Genomic DNA, 24,801 nt, shown 5'->3' with positions numbered 1-24,801 from the left:
TGTCAAATGCTTTATCTGAATCTATTGAGATGATCGTATCAATTTTCCTTTATTTTTAACACAGTGAAATATATTGATAAATATTTTATAACATATTATGGACATTTTCAAATATTCAGCAAAGTTGAAATTTAATTTTACAGTGAATATTGGTATACCCACTATCTATAGTCTATCATTAGTATTTTAGTATATTTGCTTTATCATATATATATCTTACTACCTGTACTTCTACTTTTCATTAAACCATCATTTTTGGTGCGTTGAAAGTAAATTGCAGACACCAATGTACTTTTTCCTAAATAGTCTGGCATGAATATCATTACAAGTTCAATATTTGTTTAATCTTTTTACTTTTGAGAGTTTACATACTTTAAAAATCAGTTCCTAGCAGGTTGTAGGTCTAAAGATGAGAGGCAAATAAAATAATATTTCTGTTAGAAATAAGGAGAATATCTTCATATAAGTCAGACAGAAAAAGACAAATACTGAATGTTTCACTTATATGTGGAATCTAAAAAATGAAGCAAAGAAATATGACAAAACAGAAACAGATTCACAGATATGGAGCACAAACTAGTGGTTACCAGAGGGGAGTGGGTTGGGAGAAGGACTGAATAGGTAAAGGGGATTAAGAGGCACAAACTACTAGGTATAAAATAAATGAGTTTTATTGGGAGAAGGACTGAATAGGTAAAGGGGATTAAGAGGTACAAACTACTAGGTATAAAATAAATGAGAATATAGCCAATAGTTTATGATAACTTTGTATGGAGTGTAAGCTATAAAAATATCGAATTACTATGTTGCACATCTGAAACTAATATAATATTGTAAGTCAGCTATACTTCAATTAAAAAAAAGAATATCTTCATGACATTGGGGTAAAGAATCATGTCTTTAGCAGTATACAAAATACCCTAATTATGATGGAAAAATATTGTAGTTAATTAGTAAACATTTCTTTCTATACTTTAAAAAATGCTATTTAAAGAATAAAGAGATAAGCAAGAGAGTGGAAGGAGATATGAGCAATATATATTCTCAAGAAAGAGTATATTTCACCATAATATAAGAATTCTTAACAGTCAATAAATAAAAGACAGACAATGTAGTATAAAACAAACAAACAAACGTAAGTCTGAAACAGGCCCTCCAGAAATAGGATATCCAATGACAAATGAAGATATTAAAATATATCCAATGTCATTAATCCTTAAAAGCACAAGCGAGAAACTTCTAAAACCCACCAAAATAACAAAAATTTAAAATGACTGCATTAAATGTTGGTAAAGATGTAGAACGAGAATTCTAATACACTTCTAATCAAAGTATAATTACTTTTTTACCTTGTAAAACTGCCATTATCTAATAACATTGAACATATGTATACTTTATGACACGGAAGTTTTACTACTAGGTACGTATCCAACAGAAATATGTGCAAATATGCACCAAACGTTATATTTAAGATGTTTATATCAGCATTCTTTGTAGCAGCCCCAAATTTGAGAAACCCAAATGTTCATCAGTAATGGATTAAATAAACTGCATACTTTCATACAATGGAATACTAAACATCAGTGAAAGTGAAGTAATTGTAGCTACAGGAAACAACATAGATAAACAATGCTTAGTGAAAGAAGACATTCAAAAGAATACATACTGTATAATTTCTTTCATAGAAAAACAGGCAGAGGTAATCAATGGTGTTTGAGAAGTAGAAGAGGTAGGGATTGGGAGGGGCCATAAGAGACGTTGCAGGCAGTGGCGGTGGGACTGGTAATGTTATGTGCTTTAATCTGGTGGTGGTTACATTATTCACATTGCAATGATTCATTGAACTCTTCTGATACAATTTATGCAGTTTTCTAGAGCTATTTTATTCTTCAAAAAAGAATTGAAAAAAATAACTGGTTATGTCATGCCTTATTCCTCCTCTCTCCCACCCTTGTTCATCAGGATGTCTCACAATGTGGCCCCTACTTTTCAACACTTCTCTCTTCATCCTTTATGCTCCAGCCGCACTGGGAAACCTCTCTGCCTTGAACCCATGCAGAATTTTTCCCACTTCTCTGCCTTTGCTCATTTTTCCCCCTTTTCTTCAAATCCTCCCCAAACTGCATCCAACCATTTTTCAAGTCCCACCCCAAATGCCACTTCTTATTCAAAACTTTCTTGATCCTTCCATTTCAACATGATCTCTTCTTTCTCTGAAATCCCATGCTATTTTCCACTTCTTTCTTGATCATTATATTTCTTTTTTTTTTTTTTTTTTTTTGCGGTACGCGGGCCTCTCACTGTTGTGGCCTCTCCAGTTGCGGAGCACAGGCTCCGGGCGCACAGGCTCAGCGGCCATGGCTCACGGGCCCAGCCGCTCCGCGGCATGTGGGATCCTCCCGGACCAGGGCACGAACCTGTGTTCCCTGCATCAGCAGGCAGACTCTCAACCACTGTGCCACCAGGGAAGCCCCATATATTTCTTTCTTTCTTTCTTTTTTTTTTTTTTTGTGGTACGCAGGCCTCTCACTGCCGTGGCCTCTCCCGTTGCAGAACACAGGCTCTGGACGCGCAGGCTCAGCGGCCATGGCTCACGGGCCCAGCCGCTCCGCGGCACATGGGATCCTCCCAGACTGGGCACGAACCCGTGTCCCCTGCATCGGCAGGCAGACTCTCAACCACTTGCACCACCAGGGAAGCACCTATACTTCATTTTTAATGGTAGTAATTTTAGTACTTGCTTTGTCCTATCTCCCATCCAAACCCCAATTAAGGGAGAAAATATGGAAGATTAATGTATGAAATAAAAAATGTGTGGACTTGGAATTTAGACTAAATTTAATGGAAATTTATTATGGAATATTTCAAACATAGACTAAAGTATAGAGAATAGTATAGTAAATTCTTATGTACCCATCACCGAGCTTCAACAATGATCATAATTCTGGCTTAATTCAGTTTTTTTTTTTTTTTTTAACATCTTTATTGGGGTATAATTGCTTTACAATAGTGTGTTAGTTTCTGATTTATAACAAAGTGAATCAGCTATACATATACATGTGCTCCCATGTGTCTTCCCTCTTGCGTCTCCCTCCCTCCCACTCTCCCCCTCCCACACCTCCAGGCTGTCCCAAAGCCCCGAGCTAATATCCCTGTGCCTTGCGGCTGCTTCCCCCTAGCTATCTACCTTACTACGTTTGTTAGTGTGTATATGTCCATGACTCTTTCTCGCCCTGTCAAAACTCACCCTTCCCCCTCCCCATATCCTCAAGTCCGTTCTCCAGTAGGTCTGCGCCTCTATTCCTGTCTTATCCCTAGGTTCTTCATGACATTTTTTCCCCTTAAATTCCATATATATGTGTTAGCATACGGTATTTGTCTTTGTCTTTCTGACTTACTTCACTCTGTATGACAGACTCTAGGTCTATCCATCTCATTACAAATAACTCAATTTCATTTCCTTTTAAGGCTGAGTAATATTCCATTGTGTATATGTGCCACATCTTCTTTATCCATTCGTCCGATGATGGGCGCTTAGGTTCTTTCCATCTCCGGGCTATTGTAAATAGAGCTGCAATGAACATTTTGGTACATGACTCTTTTTGAATTTTGGTTTTCTCAGGGTATATGCCCAGTAGTGGGATTGCTGGGTCATATGGTAATTCTATTTGTAGTTTTTTAAGGAACCTCCATACTGTTCTCCATAGTGGCTGAACCAATTCACATTCCCACCAGCAGTGCAAGAGTGTCCCCTTTTCTCCACACCCTCTCCAGCATTTATTGTTTCTAGATTTTTTGATGATGGCCATTCTGACTGGTGTGAGATGATATCTCATTGTAGTTTTGATTTGCATTTCTCTAATGATTAATGATGTTGAGCATTCTTTCATGTGTTTGTTGGCATTCTGTATATCTTCTTTGGAGAAATGTCTGTTTAGGTCTTCTGCCCATTTTTGGATGGGGTTGTTTGTTTTTTTGTTATTGAGCTGCATGAGCTGCTTGTAAATTTTGGAGATTAATCCTTTGTCAGTTGCTTCATTTGCAAATGTTTTCTCCCATTCTGAGGGTTGTCTTTTGGTCTTGGTTATGGTTTCCTTTGCTGTGCAAAAGCTTTGAAGTTTCATTAGGTCCCATTTGTTTATTTTTGTTTTTATTTCCATTACTCTAGGAGGTGGGTCAGAAAGGATCTTGCTGTGATTTATGTCATAGAGTGTTCTTCCTATGTTTTCCTCTAAGAATTTGATAGTTTCTGGCCTTACATTTAGGTCTTTAATCCATTTTGAGCTTATTTTTGTGTATGGTGTTAGGGAGTGATCTAATCTCATACTTTTACATGTACCTGTCCAGTTTTCCCAGCACCATTTATTGAAGAGGCTGTCCTTTCTCCACTGTACATTCCTGCCTCCTTTATCAAAGATAAGGTGTCCATATGTGCGTGGGTTTATCTCTGGGCTTTCTATCCTGTTCCACTGATCTATCTTTCTGTTTTTGTGCCAGTACCATACTGTCTTGATTACTGTTGCTTTGTAGTATAGTCTGAAGTCAGGGAGCCTGATTCCTCCAGCTCCTTTTTTCGTTCTCAAGATTGCTTTGGCTATTCGGGGTCTTTTGTGTTTCCATACAAATTGCGAAATTTTTTGTTCTAGTTCTGTGAAAAATGCCAGTGGTAGTTTGATAGGGATTGCATTGAATCTGTAGATTGCTTTGGGTAGTAGAGTCATTTTCACAATGTTGATTCTTCCCATCCAAGAACATGGTATATCTCTCCATCTATTTGTATCATCTTTAATTTCTTTCATCAGTGTCTTATAATTTTCTGCATATAGGTCTTTCGTCTCCTTAGGTAGGTTTATTCCTAGATATTTTATTCTTTTTGTTGCAATGGTAAATGGGAGTGTTTTCTTGATTTCACTTTCAGATTTTTCATCATTAGTATATAGGAATGCCAGAGATTTCTGTGCATTAATTTTGTATCCTGCTACTTTACCAAATTCATTGATTAGCTCTAGTAGTTTTCTGGTAGCATCTTTAGGATTCTCTATGTATAGTATCATGTCATCTGCAAACAGTGACAGCTTTACTTCTTCTTTTCCGATGTGGATTCCTTTTATTTCCTTTTCTTCTCTGATTGCTGTGGCTAAAACTTCCAAAACTATGTTGAATAAGAGTGGTGAGAGTGGGCAACCTTGTCTTGTTCCTGATCTTAGTGGAAATGCTTTCAGTTTTTCACCATTGAGGATGATGTTTGCTGTGGGCTTGTCATATATGGCCTTTATTATGTTGAGGAAAGTTCCCTCTATGCCTACTTTCTGGAGGGTTTTTATCATAAATGGGTGTTGAATTTTGTCGAAAGCTTTCTCTGCATCTATTGAGATGATCATATGGTTTTTCTCCTTCAATTTGTTAATATGGTTTATCACATTGATAGATTTGCGTATATTGAAGAATCCTTGCATTCCTGGAATAAACCCCACTTGATCATGGTGTATGATCCTTTTAATGTGCTGTTGGATTCTGTTTGCTAGTATTTTGTTGAGGATTTTTGCATCTATGTTCATCAGTGATATTGGCCTGTAGTTTTCTTTCTTTGTGACATCCTTGTCTGGTTTTGGTATCAAGGTGATGGTGGCCTCGTAGAAGGAATTTGGGAGTGTTCCTCCCTCTGCTATATTTTGGAAGAGTTTGAGAAGGATAGGTGTTAGCTCTTCTCTAAACGTTTGATAGAATTCACCTGTGAAGCCATCTGGTCCTGGGCTTTTGTTTGTTGGAAGATTTTTAATCACAGTTTCAATTTCAGTGCTTGTGATTGGTCTGTTCATATTTTCTATTTCTTCCTGATTCAGTCTTGGCAGGTTGTTCATTTCTAAGAATTTGTCCATTTCTTCCAGATTGTCCATTTTATTGGCATAGAGTTGCTTGTAGTAATCTCTCATGATTTTTTTTATTTCTGCAGTGTCAGTTGTTATTTCTCCTTTCTCATTTCTAATTCTATTGATTTGAGTCTTCTCCCTTTTTTTCTTGATGAGTCTGGCTAGTGGTTTATCTATTTTGTTTATCTTCTCAAAGAACCAGCTTTTAGTTTTATTGATCTTTGCTATCGTTTCCTTCATTTCTTTTTCATTTATTTCTGATCTGATTTTTATGATTTCTTTCCTTCTGCTAGCTTTGGGGCTTTTTTGTTCTTCTTTCTCTAATTGCTTGAGGTGCAAGGTTAGGTTGTTTATTCGAGATGTTTCCTGCTTCTTAAGGTGGGCTTGTATTGCTATAAACTTCCCCCTTAGAACTGCTTTTGCTGCATCCCATAGGTTTTGGGTCGTTGTGTCTCCATTGTCATTTGTTTCTAGGTATTTTTTTATTTCCTCTTTGATTTCTTCAGTGATCACTTCATTATTAAGTAGTGTATTGTTTAGCCTCCATGTGTTTGTATATTTTACAGATCTTTTCCTGTAATTGATATCTAGTCTCATGGCGTTGTGGTCAGATAAGATACTTGATACAATTTCAATTTTCTTAAATTTACCAAGGCTTGATTTGTGACCCAAGATATGATCTATCCTGGAGAATGTTCCATGAGCACTTGAGAAAAATGTGTATTCTGTTGTTTTTGGATGGAGTGTCCTATAAATATCAATTAAGTCCATCTTGTTTAATGTATCATTTAAAGCTTGTGTTTCCTTATTTATTTTCATTTTGGATGATCTGTCCATGGGTGAAAGTGGGGTGTTAAAGTCCCCTACTATGAATGTGTTACTGTCAATTTCCCCTTTTATGGCTGTTAGTATTTGCCTTACATATTGAGGTGCTCCTATGTTGGGTGCATAAATATTTACAATTGTTATATCTTCTTCTTGGATCGATCCCTTGATCATTATGTAGTGTCCTTCTTTATCCCTTTTAATAGTCCTTATTTTAAAGTCTATTTTGTCTGATATGAGAATTGCTACTCCAGCTTTCTTTTGGTTTCCATTTGCATGGAATATCTTTTTCCATCCCCTTACTTTCAGTCTGTATGTGTCTCTAGGTCTGAGGTGGGTCTCTTGTAGACAGCATATATAAGGGTCTTGTTTTTGTATCCATTCAGCCAATCTGTGTCTTTTGGTGGGAGCATTTAGTCCATTTACATTTAAGGTAATTATCGATATGTATGTTCCTATTCCCATTTTCTATATTGTTTTGGGTTCGTTATTATAGGTCGTTTCCTTCTTTTGCATTTCTTATCTAGAGAAGTTCCTTTAGCATTTGTTGTAAAGCTGGTTTGGTGGTGCTGAACTCTCTCAGCTTTTGCTTGTCTGTAAAGGTTTTAATTTCTCCATCAAATCTGAATGAGATCCTTGCTGGGTAGAGTAGTCTTGGTTGCAGGTTTTTCTCCTTCATCACTTTCAGTATGTCCTGCCACTCCCTTCTGGCTTGTAGGGTTTCTGCTGAGAGATCAGCTGTTAACCTTATGGGGATTCCCTTGTGTGTTATTTGTTGTTTTTCCCTTGCTGCTTTTAATATGCTTTCTTTGTATTTAATTTTTGATAGTTTGATTAATATGTGTCTTGGCGTATTTCTCCTTGTATTTATCCTGTATGGGACTCTCTGTGCTTCCTGGACTTGATTAACTATTTCCTTTCCCATATTAGGGAAGTTTTCAACTATAATCTCTTCAAATATTTTCTCAGTCCCTTTCTTTCTTTCTTCTTCTTCTGGAACCCCTATAATTCGAACGTTGGTGCGTTTCATGTTGTCCCAGAGGTCTCTGAGACTGTCCTCAGTTCTTTTCATTCTTTTTTCTTTATTCTGCTCTGCAGTAGTTATTTCCACTACTTTATCTTCCAGGTCACTTATCCGTTCTTCTGCCTCAGTTATTCTGCTATTGATCCTATCTAGAGTACTTTTAATTTCATTTATTGCATTGTTCATCGTTGCTTGTTTCATCTTTAGTTCTTGTAGGTCCTTGTTAACTGTTTCTTGCATTTTGCCCATTCTACTTCCAAGATTTCGGATCATCCTTACTATCATTATTCTGAATTCTTTTTCAGGTAGATTGCCTATTTCCTCTTCATTTGTTAGGTCTGGTGGGTTTTTATCTTGCTCCTTCATCTGCTGTGTGTTTTTCTGTCTTCTCATTTTGCTTATCTTACTGTGTTTGGGGTCTCCTTTTTGCAGGCTGCACGTTCGTAGTTCCCGTTGTTTTTGATGTCTGTCTCCAGTGGCTAAGGTTGTTTCAGCGGGTTGTGTAGGCTTCCTGGTGGAGGGGACTAGTGCCTGTGTTGTGCTGGATGAGGCTGGATCTTGTCTCTCTAGTGGGCAGGTTCACGTCTGGTGGTGTGTTTTGGGGTGTCTGTGGCCTTGTTATGATTTTCGGCAGCCTCTCTCCTAATGGGTGGGGTTGTGTTCCTGTTTTGCTAGTTGTTTGGCATAGGTTGTCCAGCACTGTGGCTTGCTGGTCGTTGAGTGAAGCTGGGTGCTGGTGTTAAGATGGAGGTCTCTGGGAGATTTCCACCGTTTAATATTATGTGGAGCTGGGAGGTCTCTTGTTGATCAGTGTCCTGAAGTTGGCTCTCCTACATCAGAGGCAGAGCCCTGCCTCCTGGGCTGGAGCACCAAGAGCCTTTCATCCACACGGCTCAGAATAAAAGGGAGGAAAAGTAGAGAGAATTATTAGAAGTATGAGGAAAGAAAGAAGGAAAGGAGGAAAGGAAGGAAGGAAGAAAGAAGCAAAGAAGGAAAGAAAGGAGGGAGGGAGGGAGGAAGGAAGGAAGGAAGGAGGGAAAGAAGGAGAAAATGTAGAGAGAATTAGTAGAAGTATGAGGAAAGAAAGAGGGAAAGGAGGAAAGGAAGGAAGGAAGAAAGAAGCAAAGAAGGAAAGAAAGGAGGGAGGGAGGGAGGGAGGCAGGAAGGAAGGAAAGAAGGAGGGAAAGAAGGAGAAAATGTAGAGAGAATTAGTAGAAGTTTGAGGAAAGAGAGAAGGAAAGGAGGAAAGGAAGGAAGGAAGAAAGAAGCAAAGAAGGAAAGAAAGGAGGGAGGGAGGGAGGAAGGAAGGAAGGAAGGAGGGAAAGAAGGAGAAAATGTAGAGAGAATTAGTAGAAGTATGAGGAAGGAAAGAGGGAAAGGAGGAAAGGAAGGATGGAAGAAAGAAGCAAAGAAGGAAAGAAAGGAGGGAGGGAGGGAGGCAGGAAGGAAGGAAAGAAGGAGGGAAAGAAGGAGAAAATGTAGAGAGAATTAGTAGAAGTTTGAGGAAAGAGAGAAGGAAAGGAGGAAAGGAAGGAAGGAAGAAAGAAGCAAAGAAGGAAAGAAAGGAGGGAGGGAGGAAGGAAGGAAGGTAGGAGGGAAAGAAGGAGAAAATGTAGAGAGAATTAGTAGAAGTATGAGGAAAGAAAGAAGGAAAGGAGGAAAGGAAGGAAGGAAGAAAGAAGCAAAGAAGGAAAGAAAGGGAGTGAGGGGGGAAGGAAGGAAGGAAGGAGGGAAAGAAGGAGAAAATGTAGAGAGAATTAGTAGAAGTTTGAGGAAAGAAAGAAGGAAAGGAGGAAAGGAAGGAAGGAAGAAAGAAGCAAAGAAGGAAAGAAAGGAGGGAGGGAGGGAGGGAGGAAGGGAGGAAGGAAGGAGGGAAAGAAGGAAAAAAGACAGAAGGAAAGAAGATACAGTAAAAATAAAATAAAGTATAACATAGTTATTTTACTAAAAAATATTTAGAAAGAAAAAAAAAAAAAAAAAAAAAGAACAGATAGAACCCTAGGACAAATGTTGGAAGCAAAGCTATACAGAGAAAATCTTACACAGAAGCATACACATACACGTTCACAAAGAGAGGCAAAGGGGGAAAAATCATAAATCCTGCTCCCAGAGACCACCTCCTCAACCTGGGGTGATTCGCTGTCTAAAGGAGGGAAGGAAGGAAGGAAAGAAAGAAAGAAAGAACGAAGGTAAAGTACAATAAAGTTATTACAATTAAAATTAATTATTAAGAAAAAAAAATTTTTTTTTTTTAAAAAAACCATGGACGGATAGAGCCCTAGGACAAATGTTGGAAGCAAAGCTATACAGAGAAAATCTTACACAGAAGCATACACATACATGTTCACAAAGAGAGGCAAAGGGGGAAAAATCATAAATCCTGCTCCCAGAGACCACCTCCTCAATTTGGGGTGATTTGTTGTCTAGAGGAGGGAAGGAAGGAAGGAAAGAAAGAAAGAAAGAACGAAGGTAAAGTACAATAAAGTTATTACAATTAAAATTAATTATTAAGAAAAAAAAATTTTTTTTAAAGAAAACCATGGACGGATAGAGCCCTAGGACAACTGTTGGAAGCAAAGCTATACAGAGAAAATCTTACACAGAAGCATACACATACACGTTCACAAAGAGAGGCAAAGGGGGAAAAATCATAAATCCTGCTCCCAGAGACCACCCCCTCAACCTGGGGTGATTCGCTGTCTAAAGGAGGGAAGGAGGGAAGGAAAGAAAGAAAGAAAGAACGAAGGTAAAGTTCAATAAAGTTATTACAATTAAAATTAATTATTAAAAAAAAATTTAAAAAAAAAAAAAAAAAAAAAAACCATGGACGGATAGAGCCCTAGGACAAATGGTGAAAGCAAGAGTATACAGACAAGATCTCACACAGAAGCATACACGCACACATTCACAAAAAGAGGAAAAGGGAAAAAAATCACAGATCTCGCTCCTAAATTCCCCCTCTTCAATTTGGGATCACTCCCTGTCTATTCAGGTATTCCACAATGCAGGGCACATCAAGTTGATTGTGGAGCTTCAATCCGCCGCCTCCGCGGCTGCCGAGAGAGACCTCCCCCTCTCCTCCCTGCTCTCACAGCTCACAGGAGCTCAGCTTTGTACCCGGCCCTGCCCCTGCGCGCAGATCGCTGGAGGGCGTCTGTTTTTTTTGCTCAGACAGGACGGGGTTAAAGGAGCCGCTGATTCGGGAGCTCCGGCTCACTCAGGCCGGGGGTTGGGGGATGGGGGAAGGCGGGGCACTGCGTGCGGGGCGGGCCTGCGGCGGCAGAGGCGGCGTGACGCTGCGGCAGAGGCCGGCGTGACGCTGCACCGGCCTGAGACCCGCCGTGCGTACTCCCGGGGAAGTTGTCCCTGGATCCCGGGAACCTGGCAGTGGCGGCCTGCACAGGCTCCGCGGAAGAGGGGCGCGGAGAGTGACCTGTGCTCGCACACAGCCCCCCTGGTGGCGGCAGCAGCAGCCCCAATGTCTCCCGCCCGTCTCTGGGCTCCGCGGTTTCAGCCGCGGCTCGCGCCCGTCTCTGGGGTTTGCGCTTTCAGCCGCGGCTCGCGCCCGTCTCGGGGGCTCGCGCCCTCAGCCGCGGCTCGCGCCCGTCTCTGGGGTTCGCGCTTTTAGCCGCGGCTCGCGCCCGTCTCTGGAGTTCCTTTAAGCAGCGCTCTTAAACCCCTCTCCTCGCGCACCAGGAAACAAAGAGGGAAGAAAAAGTCTCTTGCCTCTTCGGCCGGTGCAGGCTTTTCCCGGAACTCCCTCCCGGCTAGTCGTGGCGCACCAACCCCTTCAGGCTATGCTCAAGCCGCCAACTCCAGTCCTCTCCCTGCGCTCCGTCCAAAACCGAAACCCGAGCTTCAGCTCGCAGCCCCGCCCGCCCCGGCGGGTGAGCAGACAAGCCTCTCGGGTTGGTGAGTGCCGGTCGGCACCGATCGTCTGTGCAGGAATCTCCCCGCTTTGCCCTCCGCACCCGTCACTGTGCACCACTCCGCGGTCCCGAAGCTCCCCCCTCCGCCTCCCGCAGTCTCCGCCCGCGGAGAGGCTTCCTAGTGTGTGGAAACTTTTCCTCCTTCACAGCTCCCTCCCACTGATGCAGGTGCCGTCCTTATTCTTTTGTCTCTGTTTTTTCTTTTTTCTTTTGCCCTACCCAGGTACGTGGGGAGTTTCTTGCCTTTTGGGAGCTCTGAGGTCTTCTGCCAGCCTTCAGTAGGTGTTCTGTAGGAGTTGTTCCACGTGTGGATGTATTTCTGGTGTATCCGTGGGGAGGAAGGCGATCTCCACGTCTTACTCTTCCGCCATCTTCCCGCCGACCTTCCTTAATTCAGTTTTGAATCCCTTATTAACTGAGTGATAACGGTCAATTGAGATGGAAATTAAGCTACTGCCTGTAGGATAGATATAAAATGCATAGAAACACGTGTAAATTTGGACCTGGGCATGGTTACATGTTCAATAACATCTCCTTATTTGCATACATGAACTTTCCATTTGACATGTTTTAGCTTTAGTATTATTGTGTTAACAGTTTGATTTTAAAGTTTCCTATCTTCCTTATGTATGTGTGTCCCAATAGTCTAACCAAGTTTCATAATGGGATGAACAAATGACTTTGGTCTTTATTTCAAAATAGTGTAATTTTCATCCTCTCTTTCCTTTCCTCTTCCTCTCATCACGTCTTCACTCCTTCCTTCCTTCTGACCTGTTTTCTGGGGGTAAATTTTCAGAGCGCTCAACTCTGAAGAATAGAACTCCTAGGGACTTCTGGAATGTTAAAGGTAATTAGACTTAAGTACAATAAAGTGATTTCCCCACTTCCATCCCTTCAAATTATTTGTGTGTGTGTGTGTGTGTGTGTGTGTGTGTCTTTATATAATGAACAGCAAGTGCAAAATATATTATAAAAGTGGAAGAGAGCCATGGGTTATTATGCACTAAAAAACAAATTCTTAAAGGTCTAAAAAAGGTGATTTTTCTTTATTACCACATTGAAGATTACTTCTAGTGAAGAAAGACAAATTAAAATCCACATTATTTTAAAACTGAGGCATTTGGAATGGACAGAGAACACTGAGTCTTTGTGGGGTACTTTAAATGAGTTTTTCAAAATATACTTTTAGGGATCTTCCCGGACTGGGGCACAAACCTGTGTCCCCTGCATCGGCAGGCGGACTCGCAACCACTGTGCCACCAGGGAAGCCCTAGAGTGAATCTTTTGGGGTTTTGTGGGTGGAGAGTAAAGGGAGCAGCAGAATTACGAATAAGTAGTTAATAACGTATTTTCCATGGATCTGTCCAATGCCCAGCAGAATGGTGGTCATTGAAAGTGTTAAATTACAATCCATGCAAGTTGGTTTGGATGCTGGGTGAGCACTGAAATGTACATGGGTAACTATGTTTCTTGTTGACATTCCGGAGATGCTTCTTTCATTAATACTTAATTCACATTGAAAAGCCTGTTGTTTCAGAGGTTTTTCGGCACAACATGTATTTTTTTTCCTTCAAATTATTTTCATTTTCTGCCAAGTCTTGCTGAGGAAGTTGACATTTTGTGCTTCCCAGTCAGTGACTCACTCACACATTTTGTTTTGTCCACAGTGGTTCAGTGACTTTTGCCATCCTTACTAACACAGTAATTATTCTGGCTTGCAGTTATATTGAACAATTGATTAATGCCTGCCCCTTTCCGTCTGCAGTAAAACAAAAGCATTTACACAATCATTTGAACAACCATATTGCAGCTCATAAAGATAAACTACAAATATTAAGGCAATATTTATACCAGAGCAGCAAAGGATTTTAACGTTGTATTGTTGCTAGGGAAAGGAGAGATAGGGGAGAAATTGGAGGTGAGAACTTGACGATGTTTTAGTAAAGACATTTTAAAGAACATCTCCGAAAACATTAATGTAATCATTTTGCATTTAGTGCATTTCAGTTTCAGCGTATAGTTTGTTATGTCCTGTTCCAATTTTATCTGCTGCATTGCAGGTTAATTAAATGAAAATGTAGTTTTTTACTGTTGTTAGTGAAAAATTAAACTATTGTTTTAAATGACATCAAAACAAGAAAAAACCTTATATTTTAATATCATGTTAAGAGGCATATACATGCTTTACCTATAGATTTATTTTCAACGTATGGTTTCTCCTCAATCTTTTTTTTCTGTGAAGATAGGCTTAGCCCATTGTTTTCGCTACTCTTTAACAGTACCATTGTTATTTAAATGAACTTTGAACTTTTTTTTTTTTTTTGGCGGTACGCGGGCCTCCCACTGCTGAGGCCTTACCCGTTGCGGAGCATAGGCTCCGGATGCGCAGGCCCAGCGGCCTTGGCTCACGGGCCCAGCCGCTCCGCGGCATGTGGCATCTTCCCGGACTGGGGCACGAACCCGTGTCCCCTGCATTGGCAGGCAGACTCTCAACCACTGCGCCACCAGGGAAGCCTGAACTTTGAACTTTTTGAATCAGGGACTCATGATTATTTGATTCCTAGCCTCCCTTGTCTAATAAAGCAAGGATGCTCTCTTTGCCTTCATTCTCAATCTAACCTTTACTCCTTCTTCTCTTCCTCATCATTAGAAAGCTCTTAAAACACATTGTGTTAACAGTAGCTTAGTATGTAAACTATCCATTATAACCACTCTAATCCATGTCTGCTTTATTTTATGGCTTTATTGAATGCAACCAGTAGAGTCAATTTATAGCCTGTTCATTTTATTATAATACCCATTAGTTAGTATGCATGGGCCCCATCTCCTCTCAGGTATTCATAGCATTTTAACCAAACATTACCATTAGCATGTCCTTAAATAAGTAATAATGGCAATACTTTGTATAAGATTATAGAGAACATTTTTTTCAGGGCTTATTTATTTTCAAAGAACAGCAAAATGCTGGCACTTCCCAAATGAGAAAATTCAACCATCTTCCACATCTTTTCTGAAATATTTGATATTTTTAGCAACTTAATTTCTCCCCAAGTAAAGTAAGTTAACATAAAATTATATTTAACTAGTATTCACTGTTATCAGTACAGTTAGGTAACATTATTTGATAGTCTGTAATTGAGAGGACAGATTTACTTAATATATTCATTACTCCTTGCCTTTTCTAAACAGAGGGAAAGAAAACTTTCAGCTGAAAGAAGTTCCTTGCGTTCACATCACAACTCAGGGTTAAATCATCTATTCACATTAAGCATGAACAACTGTGGTGCAAAAGGTAAAATGAGAAGGTTCAACAACATATGAAACAGCCCCAGATTATCAATAATACAAGGACATGAGAAAAAAATTTAGGCCATTCAAAATGTAATAAAATTAACTTGAAAGTAGCCTGTCTGTAAAAAACAAATGATGATAAGAGAGAGAAAAAAGTGGATGGAAAATTGCCCAGTGAAAAACGAATATGCGATTGGGACTCAATTTGTGTTTTCAAACAGATTAATATTAGGCTGGGTCGGCATTCTCCAGCTAGCCTTTATCACATGTTGTCATTTCTTCATTCTGCATAGTCAGTTGATATAATTTTCAATATATTGGTTTATGTTCTAATCCAAATAAAAAGTGCTGTTCATTATTGCGGCCATCCCAAGAGTTTATTATCCAGTTAACCAGCTATCTATGTATTTCAGTTATACTCGGAAAGTTCTGCTTCTTGCTTCATAAGAGTTTTCTGTTGAAGTGAAAGGTGCATCACAAGTTCAGTCCCACATAGGGACCTGTTCTGAATGTTCTGCACCATATTCTGGCAGTTGTATTTCATAATTCATTAGACAAGAACTAAAGTTGCAGCTATTAGTGGAATATTTTGGCTGGTGGATATGCTTTGCAGGACTAGCAAGTGAGGAGAAGAGCAAATTCATGGAAGCTACCACTCTCAGAAGACAATGAAAGTCAATGAAAATAGTGTGAGTGGGCAAGGGGCACTCCACACTTCTAAAACTGTATTTGCAAATATTGTGTATTATCTTTCCCTCCTGAAGATATTCAGTATGCCTTAGAATATTAAAGGCTCTGATACTCAACTTTGGCCTAGAACTTCCCAAATTTATTTGGCCATGTATGCTTTCTTTCATCATGAACTTATTACTATATCTAGGACCTTTTGTTTGTTCCACACACATTTTGGGAAAGAGTATATATTATCACTTCTGGGAAACGATAACAAGAAGGATAGCCAGAACGGAAGTAGAGGAAAGTAGCTAGCTGGCTGAGAGACTACGCCACATGCAGGGTGTGAATAAGAGTGATGGAACAGGAAGCTCTGACGCAGGCAGAATGGGAGATAGCTAGCTAGTCAAGCTACATTATTTGACTTTTGCTTATGCCCTGGATGGAGAAATGCAGTGCCTGTAGAGGAGAGGTGTGGGAGCAAAGGAATGGGAGTCCACTGCAGAAATTTGTTTCTAATCAGAATTTAAGAGGGCTATTTGATTGATCATAAAATTGTCCCAACTTTGACCCTTCTTTATTTAAAAAAAACAACAACAACAAAAAACTTAGCAGTAGAACATCTGTCATCCAGACCACCTCTAAGATAAGTAAGCATCTTGGAGAATCTGTTCACTGTGTTATGGGCTCTCCCACTGAAAGAACTTACATGGGAAAAAGAGGAGCTTCAGGATCAGGCTGAATCAGGTTCAAATTCTGGATCACAGCTTAACTAAATGCATAATCTTGGGCAAGATATTTCATTTCTTTAATACATTTTCCCTCAAATGTGGGTAATACTGTATACCTCACGACACTATTTTTTGCCTATATTTTCTCGATGCCCCCGGTCAAAGCAATAGGATATTTATGCAGGCATTATGCTGAATGTTTTGCATGTATTACGTCATTTATTTCTTGTAATAACCCTATGATAAATAGGTTCCATCATTATCTCCATTTTACAGAGGAAAAAACTGGTACACAGAGAAATGTCACAAGGTCACCTAGATATTAGGTGGTGGAGTTGGGATTTTAGTCTGATTCTGAGTGTACTCTTAAGACTGCTCCTCTGCAGTTTCAGGAGGAAGGTGATAAAATGTAAATTACCTCTATGTCCCCAAATGTCTAGTATTAACATATTGACAGTTAAACCAGGATTCTGGTGACTCTAGATCTCTAAATCTCCACCTACTTACTCTGGAACTCCAGTGTCTACTAAAGACCTCTGAGTATTCTTAGCCTCTTCCAGAGACCGCTGTGACAATCATCTCTTTTCACAGTACCTCTCTCAAAAGCAAAGAGGATGGATTCTCCCCTGACTTACACAGTAGAGCCTGCAGCATATTTGATATTGAGTTTAGTGATGCAAACCATTTAGCTTACTGATACTATCCTTTTCTTTCCCCTGGCACAAATTAGCTGCATCTAAATAACCTTCGATATCTGCTGTCATTATGAACTTGACTGACAATATCAACTCCTCTCTGACCCTTAGGGTTTATTGCTGAATTCTGCTCATCACAGAAACCTTTCCTGTTGATTGTTCGTCACTTAATGTCACTAAAACCTTTACCCTTTTCCCTCTGAGTTACACAGACATATCTGTATGTTTCTGAACCCCAATTGTGGATAAAACATAGTTCAAAAATATCCCCATCTGGGGAAAGTTCCTCAAGTCCCCTGTAAGTCAAAATTTTGAAATCAATATCTGTAGGGAGATATGTCAAGTAATATGCTGGATATGACTAAATCTCAGTTCTTACCGGTCCAAAACTCTGATACACAAACATATTAATAATTTCACAGTGGAGTGCTGGAACTGGCTCATACTGGCTCAGAAGATTGTTAAGTTTTCCAAAAATTTGCAAGCCAGTTGGTAGCTTGTAATCGGCCATGGTGGGAATATATACACCAGGGAAATCAACAAATGCTACAAATCAGTGCTTCCTCCATCTTTCCTGTTCCAGCCTCAGAGAGCTACTTGTTAACCATTTCCCAGGGCACCATTGCTTCTCCATGTTCTTTTGTTGAGTGCTAATAAAAGTTGGGGGTGGGGGCAGGGTATTAGCAAAGAGGAATGTTGAAAGTAGGACCAATAAAGTCATCCATTTGTAAATCTAGCTGAGAAATTTTTGAGGAGCTGCAGTTCCCTTCTAGCAAGTCTAGTCTGTCTTTTTTTTTTTTTTTTTTTTTTTTTTATGCGTTACGCGGGCCTCTCACTGTTGTGGCCTCTCCCGTTGCGGAGGACAGGCTCCGGACGCGCAGGCTCAGCGGCCATGGCTCACAGGCCCAGCCGCTCCGCGGCATGTGGGATCCTCCCAGACCGGGGCACGAACCCGTGTCCCCTGCATCGGCAGGCGGACTCTCAACCACTGCGCCACCAGGGAAGCCCTAGTCTGTCTTTTGATACTGATCATTACAGGCTAAGAATTCAGGTGAATGTTTTCTGATTCAATTAATATGGCACTTAGCAAAAAAGTCTGAAATTAAGTATATTTTATTTTTGTGGCTGTGATTTTAGTGAGCTAAATCTTTAAAAGCTTGTTTCCTAAGTAAAAAATAACATGTGATAGAGAAAGTAAGAACCCAAGACTTTTTACTTTAGTTTGAATCAATTTTAGGTTTAAAACAGTGGCTCTCAACCCTGTCTGCATATTAGAATCACCTGGGTGCTTTGAAAGCACTTTGATGCCAGGGACCCCTCCCCAGATCAGTTAATTCAGATCCATTAATGCTGGAGGTGAATCACTGGCTATCCTGTTATCCTGTTTCTCAGGTTCTCCAGGTGATTCCAGTGTTCATCTGGGATTGAAAACTGCTGTGTGGTCTGTGGAACCTTCCCTCTTGATTGAAGGCAATGTGTATTTAAGGCAGGACTTTGGGTGGTTTTCTAAAGTGTTGCTGTTTCCTCAGAGACCGGAGATGAACTCAGAACTGTAAGTGGTTCGAATTTAATGTTTGTTGTTCTTGCATGCTTTTAATAATGTATTGTTTATTGCCAGCACATCTTGAAGTTGTAGTAAAGGCATTTATTTAAAAACACTGGGCAGTAACTAGAGATTTTGGAAAATCAGTTGCAAACCAAATTTACTTTTCTTGTTGACTGTAGAAATAAATCCCAAGTGAGGAAGGGGCAGAATTTCTCTGAAAGCATGTCTTGGATATTTCTCCACTTATCTCCATGATACTCTTTTATTTAGAGAGATTGTTGGGTAGAGACTGAAGTAGTCACGTCCAGATTTGTATTTTCCTTGTTGCAAAGTTCTTATTTGTCACTTTTCTTCTCTGGTTGTGTTGCAAAACCACATAACCCTTATCTAGTAGTGTATTAAAGGAGGCCCTGACTAATCCCTTTTGTGGCCCTAAGTGGTGGGGGAAAAAAGATAATGGTGTTCCCACTTCAAATGTGTTTAAATTAAAAAAAACAAAACAGAAACTAAGCTTTAAAAGAAGTATGAAGAAACCCAAAGAAGTTCTGACTTTTTGCAAAATATGTTGACTCCCTTTTATTTTGTTTTGTTTTTTCCGGTACGCGGGCCTCTCACTGTTGTGGCCTCTCCCATTGCGGAGCACAGGCTCGGGACGCGCAGGCTCAGCGGCCATGGCTCACGGGTCCAGCCGCTCCGCAGCATGTGGGATCCTCCCAGACCGGGGCACGAACCCGTGTGTTGACTCCCTTTTAAAAACTAAAACTAAAACACTCTCAAAAAACTTGGGGGCCATAATCTTCTTCGCAGGCCGCCTGTTAGGCTGAGTAGCCCAGCACTGGAATCAAAATGATTTTTCTGTTTTTGCTGACTTCTTTCCCAGAGGTTTATTAACTGTGAATTTCCAATTCTTGACATGACACAGTGACTGAGACTACCGTCTGCAGATGATTAATTATCACAAAAAATGATAGATTTTGAAAGAAAAAGTGAAAAGTCAGAGTAATATTAGAAATCTGTTCTAGATGACAAATGCTGAAATAAGATGCAGCTTTGCCAGTTAATCATATTTATTTGAAAAGCCATAGAAAGGTTTAAACTCATTTCTTTATAAAAACGTTCCAGATTTAAAAACAATCTTACTATATGAATTTAATTTATGTAAGATTGTAATTCAAGAGTATGTTGAACTTTTATTTGATAGGCTTTCTCTGGTACTGACCTTTGTTTTCACTTTATCCCTATATACGGAAGAAAGTCATTTAATCGGCAAAAAAGGAGGTTCTCACTATAAGTTATACAAGCAAATATATTTAAGTGCAGTTATCATGTTAATTTCATACATATTAAAGAAGTTAAAGTCAATCTAGCTTTTTAGCTTCTAATATTAAGTGGATGTCTATGAAGAAATTAGAAACTCACATTTAAATTCAATCACACTGAAAAGCAAAAAAGGTCAAGAGTAGTTTTTAGAAAAGGCATAAAAGTAGTTCTGTGTCTTAGATTATGGTTTTCAAACTTCCTCATGAAGAATATGAAAAATGTAAATGGCATGTGTTGAAAATTACATGGTGGATAGCTTTAATATTGCAGATTTCTTTTGGACTTTTCTTGAATTCATCTTGAATATGAATAGTTATGACTTTTTAAAAGTTATATAGTGAGGTTGATAATCATGTGATGATTATGTGTCTAAGGGTTCAATCTTCTAGAAGGACAAATCTCTTAAATAATGATAAGAGGACTTGACAGTATTAGAAAGTTATGGTTCTGTTGGTTACAAGAGAGCATGGGGACACATTTGGATATTTGAAATATCTGAAGATGGGCTCCAGAAATGTTTTAAGTGTTTTAATTAAGATATAACACATACATAAAGGGCAAACAAATTGTATATTTATATAGCTGGTATACTATTTTATGAAATGGACACACCCATGTAGCTGCCAATCTGATTAAGATGTGGAATGCTATCAGCACCCCAGAAGTATCACACATCACCCCCTAAGGTAATTGCTGTTATGACTTATTTCAGCAGAGATTTGATTTGTTTTGGATCTTTATATAAATCATACTGGATGATATCGTTTATTTACTTTTGCTCAACATTTTATCTGAGATGCAACCAGGTTGATGCATGTAGTATTTCTTTTTCAATACTACATAGTATTTCATGGGAAGAATATACTACAAACTTATTTATCTCTTCTACTGATAGACTTTTGGGTTTCCAGTTTGTTGCTATAATGACTAGTGTTGCTGTAAATATTCTTGTACATGTCTCTTGGTGCACATATACATATACTTCTATTGGGAATATGTCTAGAAGTAGATTCCTGAACTGTAAGAGAGGTATATGTTCAGGTTTTTAGAATGCTGACAAACATTTTCCAAAGGGGCTGTACTAATTTACACTCACACCAACAGTGTGTATAAACTTCAGTAATGAAGCCTGGAGGAAGTTTGTGTATGGACAACCAGAGTCAGAGTCAACCCTATATGTTTTACCAAAATAAATGTGCGTAATGGAGACAGTGTTAGGTCTGGAAACATGGATTTGGGGCCTGGATTCTCCTGTGGATGGCTGGAAAACTAGGAAAGAAAGAAAACCTGAGAGTAGAACTTTAGAAAATGCCTACTTTTAGGGAAAAATGAAAGAGGGGCAGGAAAGGCAGACGTATCAGACTTGGAGCAAAGAAAGTTCAGTGTTAAAGTAAATGAGGGAGTAAATTAAACAGGTAAAAGGAGAGGCTAAATCTATTATGGCATATAGCAAAATGTTTGAAGTTGCTGTACTTCAAAGAGTATGCTGGTATACTTCAAAGAATACTGATAAGTTGCTATTGGATTTGGAAATCAGAGTGTCCTGGTTGGCATTAGGAGAAACATTTTTTTAAAAAGCAAAGGGAGTAGAAGCCTATTAGCAGTGGAATAAAGAGTGAGAAGGAGGAGGGGAATTGATGAATCTAGGTAACTTTTCCAAGCTCGTAGTGCCAGAGAGATTGAGAGGCTAAAGGAATGAGGAGAGGGCACTGGGTAACTTGACCTGATGAAATGGAAGGTGCGTTAAGGAGAGTTACATGAGACAGACTTGGAAAACTACAATGAGCAGATTCCGGAGAGATGGGATTGGCTCATTAGTGTGTCTGTTTTTTATCCTTTGGCCAGAGTGATCTCTGATGGGGTGGAAGAAAAGAGAAAATATTACTCTTTGAAGAGTTTAATAATGTCCCTCTCTGCTGTTAGGGGTATTTCAATGAAATATTCTTGGACGAGCTGGAATATATTTGAAATTCAATGAAAATGTGGATTGATTAGTAAGGAAGCAGAAAAGTGATTCAAATCTTGCCAGATCCCTTCTTTTGTAGAAGCCTCATTTCGTAGTACTCTTCACATTCTATTGTTTTAAGCCAGGGATTCTCAACAGTATTAGTACAGTCGGCTCTCCATACCCTTGGGTTCCACATCCGAGGATTTAACCAACTGTGTATTGAAAATACTTGGGGTGGGGGGAATTCCAGAATTTTCCAAAAAGTAAAACTTGAATTTGCCACACCCTAGCAGTGTAATGTTCTGAAGTTTATGCAGAAACTTCAGAGGATGGAACAAATATTTCATTTTGCAATCTCCAGGCTTCTGAAGACCGTATGTATGCAGCCTGACTACACGGTGTCTCCCAAGTTTGCTTGTGCTATATTTTACTTATCTTTTAAATTTTATTTGTTTTGTGCTATATTATATTTTTTGTGCTATATTTATTTATTTATCTATTTATTTATTGCGGTACGCGGGCCTCTCACTGTTGTGGCCTCTCCCGTTGCGGAGCACAGGCTCGGGACGTGCAGGCTCAGCGGCCATGGCTCACGGGCCCAGCCGCTCCGCGGCATGTGTCATCTTCCCGGACCGGGGCACGAACCCGTGTCCCCTGCATCAGCAGGTGGACTCTCAACCACTGTGCCACCAGGGAAGCCCTGTTTTGTGCTATATTTTAAATGAACATAAGTTTGACATTAATGACCACTTCAAACTGTTGGGTTACCCAATATATAAAAATATTATAGAATTACTGTTAACATCTTACCTCTTTGATCTGTATGTAAAACCCATTCTTAATTCTAATTGAAGTCAGGGTTATATGAGGCAAGGCTTTTGAATTAAAATAATTTTCTTCTTATGTTGACTGTTTTATCGTATTACATGCCTAGTGTATTAAAAATCAGATGGAAAGAATGTTTCATGTTTCCCACTCCTTGACTTATCTTTGGGCAACATTGCATTTTAGTGATAAAGATTTTTATTTTTTTTAGGGAGAGGGCTGCTAATGGTACAGATGGCAGATAGCAGTCTGTTAAACTCTGAGTAATAAGAGACAATTAGACATACTTCTTAACACAGATTTTTCTCATGTAAAAGTAAGGAAGAGTTCTATCCTTAGACTAGCATTTCTCAAATTGTGATCCTTGAACCAGCTGCTTTAGCATCACCTGAGAACTTGTTAGAAGCGTGAATTCTTGGTTTGCCCACTCCATGCCTCCTTTCCCCCAGCTGAGTCAGAAATCCCACATCCAAATTCTGATGCATGCTAAAGTTCGCATGCATTTCTTGCATGCAGTTTTGATGGTGGAGTGCAAAGACAAGATTTGTTCCGTTACTGTTACCTTTCCTCTGCTTGCTTCTGTCAGCATTAGACACAGAGTTTCAGAAAACCAGAACCAGTAGGATAGATAAGAGGAAAATTAGTGTGGGAATTGGCTTACACAGTTATGGAGGCCAAGACGTCCCATGATCTGCCCTTTGCAAGCTGGAGAACCAGGAAAGCTGTGGTGTAAGTCCCACTTGAGTCAGAACCTCCTGAAAGCTAGGAGTGCTGATGTCTGAGGGAAGGAGAATCTGGATGTCTCCGCTCCAGCAGAGAGAGAATTCACCCTTCCTCAGCCTTTTTGTTCTATTCAGGTCCTGAACAGATTGGATGATGCCCGCTCTTATTGGTGAGTGTGATTGTTTTTACTCAGTTTGCTGATTCAAATGCTAATGTCTTCCCAAGCCATTCACATATAATGTTTATCAGCTATCTAAGCATCTCCTAACCGAGTCAAGTTGACACATAATTATCATACAGTCTCACCAACTTCCATATAATTTGGCCCCCTTGGTTTTATTTCCCATTATTCCCTAGCCTCGCTCATCTAGTCTTACCAGTCAGGGTGTATATGTTTGGGAGGGTTAAGATTATTTTATAACAACAGCATACTCATTTCCAATTGTATGTCTTCATTCCTCTCCTTCCATATTAACAAAGTCCTTTATTCTCATCCTCTTTCACTCATGTAATTTCTCCTATCTTTGGTGGGAGCTCAGCATACCCATCTCAGTGAGGAAACCAAGTCTAAGGGAAAGTAACTCAAGCAAAGGCCTAAGCATAAGGACTGACCAGCTGGACAAAGGAATATGGCCAGGCAGCAGCCTGGTGGGCACCAAGGACTAAGGCCCCTCTGGCAGATACAGGTTCTGAAAGCAGCAAATCTCATGTGGCGCTGCTGGCTGGTGAGGCCTATTCGTGGTCAGGATGGATTTGGGCAGAGACCAAGCCTATAGGTTGCAGACCCCAGTGAGTCCAGCTGAAAGATTGGAAAGACCTGCAAAGATCAGGTCCAGTCCCAAACCCTCCAAGAACCATTCCCTGGTTACCCTCATTTCACTTTTTTTTTTGTTTGTTTTGACCAAAGCTTGTTACACCTCACAATTTTAGGATTGACTTGGTATCCTGCTCTGTTTTCTTATACCGTCATTATATTAGCTCATTCTGCTATAGCAAACTACTATAGACTAGGTGGCTTAAATAATATAAATTTTATTTTTCATAGTTTAAGAGGCTGGGGAGTCCAAGGTAAAAGTATTGTCCAATTTAGTCCCTGGGTGAGGGCTCTCTTCCTGGCTTTCAGTTGACAGCCTTCTCTCTGTGTCCTTACATAGCAAGGAGTGAGTGAGAGAGAAAGCAAGCTCTCTGATAGCCCTTATGAGGGCACTAATCCCATCATGGGGCCCCACCCTTAAGAATTCATCTAGGGCTTCCCTGGTGGCAGAGTGGTTGAGAGCCTGCCTTTTGATGCAGGGGACACGGGCTCGTGTCCCGGCCCGGGAAGATCCCACATGCTGTGGAGCGGCTAGGCCCGTGAGCCATGGCCACTGAGCCTGCGTGTCCGGAACCTGTGCTCTGCAAT

The sequence above is a fragment of the Phocoena sinus genome, chromosome 4, assembly GCF_008692025.1.
Source record: "Phocoena sinus isolate mPhoSin1 chromosome 4, mPhoSin1.pri, whole genome shotgun sequence".
Classification (NCBI taxonomy): domain Eukaryota; kingdom Metazoa; phylum Chordata; class Mammalia; order Artiodactyla; family Phocoenidae; genus Phocoena; species Phocoena sinus.
Note: the sequence above shows the minus strand (reverse complement) of the source record.